The sequence below is a fragment of the Suncus etruscus genome, chromosome 15 (assembly GCF_024139225.1).
Source record: "Suncus etruscus isolate mSunEtr1 chromosome 15, mSunEtr1.pri.cur, whole genome shotgun sequence".
Lineage (NCBI taxonomy): Eukaryota > Metazoa > Chordata > Mammalia > Eulipotyphla > Soricidae > Suncus > Suncus etruscus.
Window position 1 is genome coordinate 671,955 of NC_064862.1, and position 7,186 is coordinate 679,140.

At 37.6% G+C, this 7,186-nt stretch overlaps 1 pseudogene; it reads right to left on the bottom strand.

Annotated features, from left to right (window-relative positions):
• Positions 1–1,881: 1,881 nt before the first annotated feature.
• LOC126031834 (uncharacterized) lies at positions 1,882–1,976 on the bottom strand (annotated as a pseudogene).
• Positions 1,977–7,186: the final 5,210 nt, after the last annotated feature.

Genomic DNA, 7,186 nt, shown 5'->3' on the forward strand with positions numbered 1-7,186 from the left:
TAAGTATTGGGGGAAATTAGAAAGGAAATTCCCTTGGCCTAAGAGAGAGAGGATGTCTCCACACTTAAAGCATATCGTCACGAGACCAACTACAGGCTCCAGGCATGTTCATTGTCAAATCCCAAGGTCTAAATATTCTGCTCAGTCTTGGTTGTCACAGTCAGTCCTCTGTAATTAGAGATCTTGATTTTTGCACAGATTCTAGGATGAAGTCTAAGATAGATTCTTTCGTTATGGACCCAGGAAAAGTTCTGCTCAGTGGTGATTGTTGTATTTTGTCTTCTGTAATTAATGATCTTGGTTTTTGCACAGATCCTAGGATGGGGTGTTTTCTGATTTCATTTCACCATTAAGTGATTAGGTAGGGCAATGTACCCTTAGATCAAGTAGCTTCCTCATTGTCAGGGTGTTATATGAAACTACCCTGGCACAAGGTGGTGGCAGAGAGGTATTAGGGACTCCCCCGGGGGAGTTTGATTCCTGGTGCTGCTGCTGGGAACTGTGGCAGTTCTAAGGTTGGGATCCAGGGTTTGGGGTTGGATGGTCGAAGTCCGATCATATGAGGTCTAAGTCAAGTCCCCATGACAAATGTTCAGGCACCCGTGTATTATAATTTTTACGCGTTCTTATATTTATTAGATAAGAACTTGTATCTATACATAAGATTTACCCATTTTAGTGTGCTTATGCAAAAAGGAACGATGGCATAATATATTATTGGTACATTTGGGAGCAAAAATGACAAGCTATACAATCTGTGTGTCCTGGTTTTGACCTGAGATTTTATCCCAAGCAAGACTTTTTCTACTAGAATTTCTTACTAAGCAGAACCAAAAAAGTGATAAAGTAGGCAACCTCTATATTTGAAAATAAACACACTAAGAGTTATAACTTTTAAGGAAATAAACATACAAAGAAAATAAATACAAATCATTGATATAAATAATTGATATAATTTATTGATACTAAATTGATAATAGATATAAGAAATTGATATAAATATCTCCATAAGTTATAGCGATAGCCTTGGAAGGGATAAGACTCAGGGCAAATTTTCATCCCACACTGTGGTCTTATTGAGTCTGTGAAATGGTTTGCAGTAGTTAGGGTTCAGGTAGTGTCCTCAAGCTGGGGGTCCATCTGACAGTCTGGTAGCAAGCAACAGTCCATGTTACGGGGAGGTGGGAGAATAAAGACCACATAGAATGAATTATCAGGAGTGGTGGTGCAGCTTCTTGCTGGGGTCAGTGATGTGGGGCTGTGAGGGTGTTCTTTATGTGACTGATACCAAACTACAATTATGACTGATAACAGGTCAGGAAAGAGAAGGTGAGAGGATAGAAGGAGTTTTGAACGGAGTGGAGAAGGGATAATATATAACAGGGGCTATATACAATATAGGCATGGACTGTTTACAATTCAGATTAGGCAAACATAGAGGAGTCCACTGCATGCACACTCACGCCCACTTATAGACCGACACTTGAAATCTATTCATAGGTGTCGTTGGAGGCCTGATCCTTATGGGGTGGGTCACAGTGCTCAAAAACTTAATTTTAAAAATCACTCAATTGATTCATTAAGAATTAGAAAATATTGGGCCAGCACTTTGGAGAACGAGGGTTTAACAATTTCTAGGCACTTTATCAATGGCAGGGTTGAACTTTGCTAAATAAAGCTTTCAGGGTTAGATTGTTCATGAAGCATTTTAGGACAAACCTAATTTTTAAATCTAGAGTACTAAACAATATGATAGTGAATGCTATAAGAGGAGTCTACCCTATGTAGTATCAATTCACCATGTCTTGTGCATCAAGGCTCTTCCTGAAAGGAAACTGACAGGGTGGACATGATGATATACTAGTAACATAGGTTGAATTGAAAAAGAAAAATTTGGAATGTCATCCTTGTGCAGGGGCAACGCTAATCTTCTCTTTTTGTTCCAGTTTTAGTATATGTGCTGCCAAAGCGAGCATGAAATTATTTTTTATTCTTGCTTGTGGATATTATGGTAATAAAATTTTCCTAGTACTATTATCATTTTGGTTGCCTAATTAAGCTGCAATGATACTATATACTTTTGACTTTTTGTTATGCGATATAACAAAAAATTATTTATTTTTAGTACTTAATTATTTGTACTCAAAAAATTGCTAGTTGGTGAATACCATAGACATTAAAAATATATCATTATGGGTTGAAGCCATAGCACAGCCAGAAGGGTATTTGCCTTGCACACAGCCAACCCAGGTATGATCCCTGGCATCACAGATGGTCCCTGAGCTCAGCAGGGGTGAATTCTAAGCACATAGCCAGGAGTAAGCCTTGAGTACCACCAGGTGTGGCCCCAAAACAAAACAAAAAAAGCATCATAAAAAGGGCCCAGTGTTTATACAATTTATTTCCAAGTATGTACTCATATTCATGGAGTTTTACTTTTTATATTTATTAGCAATATCAACTGAAAATACAATTTGTCATTCTCTTAAAACTTTTCTAAATAAATAATAATTTCATAAGGTAAAACTATTGTTTTAATTCTTACTGATAACAAAACCCAAGCTTTCAAAGGATTAGATCAAGGATGCAAAGCTGGTAACTAATAAAGCTCATAAGGTACTCGTTTATTACCATTGGGATCTAGGGCCTGAGAAATGCTCCAGAGATAAAGGGGAGCAGAGTGAAGTTCCAAAGGAGTTTGATAGCAAGAGCGACCCTGACTGTTCCCCCTCAGAGCTGATCTGCAGTCACAGTGTTCTCTAGAACAGGAAAGCCCATCATCCTAGTTGCCCATCTGGAACAAACCAGGTAGAACAGCTGTTGACAGCTTTTATGTAGACCTGACACTCTCTTATTTCCCTAAAAGGCAAAAGGTCAGAACTATAGATAGATAGATAGATAGATAGATAGATAGATATAGATATAGATAGATATAGATATAGATATAGATAGATAGATAGATAGATGATAGATATATAGATGATAGATAGATAGATAGATGATAGATAGATAGATGATAGATAGATAGATGATAGATAGATAGATAGATAGATAGATAGATAGATAGATAGATGATAGATAGATAGAGAGTCTTATTTTAGCTTTCTTCTCCTCCTTAACTTCATCTGTTTTTGTTCTGCTTGGTACAAAAACCTACAAGAAAATGTCCTGCCCAGGATTAAAGCTCAAGGGCACAGAGATGATGGAGCCTGACACCCTCACCAAAAATCCACCAACAATATAGCACCATTTCTTTTTGCACAGGCACACTAAAAAGGGAGAAATTTTTACATATAGAAACAAGTTCTTACCTACTAGGGATAAGAACTCATACATTTTACAATACAAGGGCACCTTCCACCTTGAACATATGTCATGTGGTCCCAACTCAGACTTCATGTGATTAGACAGCGACCTCCAACCCTGAACCCTAGGTCTTAGACAAAGAATGAGACAGTTCTCTGCAACAGCTCCAGGTCTTGGCAAACTTTCATGGTTAAAAAATACTTGTCTGATTGCACATGTGTTCCTTCAGCCCATGCACATAATGGCTGAATGCACATGGGTTGTGTATATTTTCTGCATTTGCAGAAGATGCATTTTCTCTTGAGCATATTATGTTCTCTCACTCTTCCCTCTCTCTCTTTCTCAACTTTTCTCTTCCCTTCCTCAGAATTTCCAAATAAAACTTTATTTACTTTAAAAAGAAAGAGAGAAAAGAAATAAATGAAAGAGAGAAAGGAAGGAAGGAAGAAGGAAGGAAGAAAAGAAGGAAGGAAGAAAGGAAGGAAGGAAGAAAGAGAGAGGGCAAAGCAGTGGCACAAGGGGTAAGGTGTCTGCCTTGCCCATGCTAGCCTAGGACAGACCACAGTTCGATCCCCAAATCCCCTGAGTGTCACCAGGTGTGGCCCAAAAACCAAAAAAAAAAACATAGAAGAAAAAAAGGAAGGGAGAAAGAAAGAAAGAAAGAAAGAAAGAACGAAAGAACAAAAGAAAGAAAGAAGAAAGAAAGAAAGAAAGAAAGAAAGAAAGAAAGAAAGAAAGAAAAAGAAGAAAGAAATAAAGAAAGAAAGAAAAAGAACGACAGAAAGAAAGTAAGAAAGAAAGAACGAAAGAACAAAAGAAAGAAAGAAGAAAGAAAGAAAGAAAGAAAGAAAGAAAGAAAGAAAGAAAGAAAGAAAGAAAGAAAGAAAGAAAGAAAGAAAGAGAGAAAGAAAGAAAGAAGAAAGAAAGAAAGAAAAAGAAAGAAAGAAAGAAAGAAAGAAAGAAAGAAAGAAAGAAAGAAAGTAAGGAAGGAAGGAAGGAAGGAAGGAAGGAAGGAAGGAAGGAAGGAAGGAAGGAAGGAAGGAAGGAAGGAAGGAAGGAAGGAAAGAAGGAAGGAAGGAAGGAAGGAAGAAAGAAAGGAAGAGAGAAAGAAAGAAAGAAAGAAAAAGAAAGGAAGGAAGGAAGAAGAGAAGGAAGAAAGAATTGTATAATTGTTGAGTCATAAATATATGAATATTTTGGGAATATTCTAAGAATAAATATACTTTTTTCTATTTCAATGGTACTCTATTTTGAAAGTATAATAGTAAACATGATAATACATGTCTTTTATATCATTATCTCCTGACTTCTTTCAATATCAAAGAAGCCTGAAATGGCTATAATGAGAGAGAGAGAGAGAGAGAGAGAGAGAGAGAGAGAGGTCTTAAACTTATAAAGGAAATATAGGCTTCCCCATTTTCTTTGAGATAATCTTGTGGAGGATGAAATCCAGGGCACATTTTCATCACACACCCTGGTCTTGTTGGGTTTCAGCAATAATTTGCAGCAGAAAGGCCTCAGGTAGAGTTCTTATACTGGGAGTTTTTCTGGAGCTGAATCTGATATCAAGCAACAGTCCACATTTGGAGGGTGAGGAGGGCCACAGAACATGAGTCATCAGGAGTGTTGGTTGTAGTTTCTTGCCAGGGGACTAGATGTAGGGCTGAATGAGTGTCCCTGTGCTTGGGAGCTGGGTGATGGTTTATTAGGGCAGGAGGGCAGTCTTGATTCCTAATGGGTTAAGAACTAAGGGTAGAGATTGTTAATAAGGCAGAATATCAGGTTGGGATTGGGGGTGAAGTGGTAGTAGGACTTCTGAAGGAGGAGAAGGGATAGTATATAGGAGGGGCTGTATATACTATAGGCATGGGTTGTTTATAATTTAGGTTTGGCTCTCATAGAGGAATCCTCCCTTTATATACAGTTGCCCACATAAAGACTTACATTAGTGTTCTATTCTTAAGATGTTGTTAGAGGTCTGACCCTGATTGGATGGGTCTGATCTCTTAAGGACTGGTTGAATTAAGATAAATAATTATCTTAGGTATAGCTTAAGAAAGAGAGAAAGGGAGAGCAGAGAATAAGAGAGAGGAGAACAGAAAAGTTAGGTAAATATAGTAAACATAAATTAAAAAAAATTGAATAAATCAAATAAAAGAGATTGGGTCCGTGCATCGGAATTGGGAGGTTTTTCCTGTTTCTAGGAATTTCATCAGTGATGGGGTTGGGCATTGCTAAATGAAGGTTTCAGGGTTAGATAATGGCTTGAGCAATTTAGGATACACATAGGTTTAGCATCTCGAGTACTAAACAATGTGTTAATGAGGCCTTCCTATGTGGGAGGCACCCTATGTAGTATTGTTATACTGCATCTTCTGTATCGAAGTTCCTTTCCTAAAGAGAACTATCAGTGTGGGTTTTATTTGACAAAGATTAAATTGATGAGGAAGAAGAAAGGGGAGAAGGAAAGAAGTAGGGAGAAGAGAGAAAGAGAGAAAAAGGAAATGTAACTTTTCCCAAACGTGATCGATGTAATATAACTTTGTGGTTCACAGTTGACTGTTTTCTAATCTTCCCAATATTTACTGTGCCTCTGCAAAAAAAGCACAAATTAATTGTGTTATTGCTGTTGCTTTTTTTTGTTTTATTTTATGTTGTTTGTTTGTTTGTTTTGAGCTTTGTCTTGTTTTTATCTCAGGACCATGATTATTGTTTGGTTGTTGTCTTCATTGCTGTGGTGCTTATTGCTATGGTGCTTTATGGGTTGGTTTTTTTTTTTTCCTTCCTTTTTTTGTATTCTTGTTATGTTTTTCTTTTTATTTTATTTTCTTAAATTGATATGTATGGCCCCTAGAATGGGGTAAACTCACGGCCCTCCGTTTGCGGCCCTCCGTACAACATTTTGTGGCCCACGGGCTGGCCTTCAAATATCGCAGTATTCACGATTATTTGCTTACCGAATAATCACAATAAAAATTGCATTAGTAAGAAAAAAAAGCGCATTAAACATTTGCATACCCTGAGCAGTTTCGTTCAGGATATGCAAATGTTTAACGCAATTTTTTGTGATTCTTTTTCTTACTAATGCAATTTTTTTATTGCAAATATTCGGTAAGCGAAATCCCTTATGCAGCCTCACCTGACTTTGCCTCCTGTGGCCCCCAGGTAAATTGAGTTTGAGACCCCTGCTCTAGAAGGACTCCTCCCATTTTTTCTTGTTTGATTTTTTGCCCCCCTTCTTTTTCTTCTTTTCTTCTAACAGAACCACATAACTTGAACCACCTTGTTCTACCTCACAAATTGGAGGAGAAATAAGGGAGGGTACCAAGACCAAATAGTAGAGTGAAAATCAAGTAGAAATAAGAAATGATCAGATAAACACTCAATCCAAAGCCAACAACAACAGAATCAATATCCAATATATAACAAGCTAGATACAGAGGGGACCATTTATACTAGAAACGGGGGGTGGGTGGGGGGAAGGAGGGGATACGGGATGCATTCTCGGAACAGGGGTAGAGAAAGGACAGCATTTGTGGTGGGAATACCCTTGATTCAATGTCACTATGTGAAAGATTTTTTAATATATTTTTATTTAAGTAACATGATCGTAGTTGGGTTACAGTCACAAACAGAACACCCCCTTCACCAGAGTAACATTCCCCCCTCCCCCTTCCCACCCCCTGCCTCTATTCGAGACAGGCATTTTACTACAGTTATTTTGTTTTTAAGTTCAGTAAATTGTATTTTTCCCCTTAAAGGATAAGAGTAAAAAATATAGTAAAGGTGTGATAGTGGCAAGCGCCATTGTTTGCATAGGTCCAGAAAAATATGGGGAAAACGAAAAAGAATCCTTGGCCTAATTACAAAAAGGCCTCAC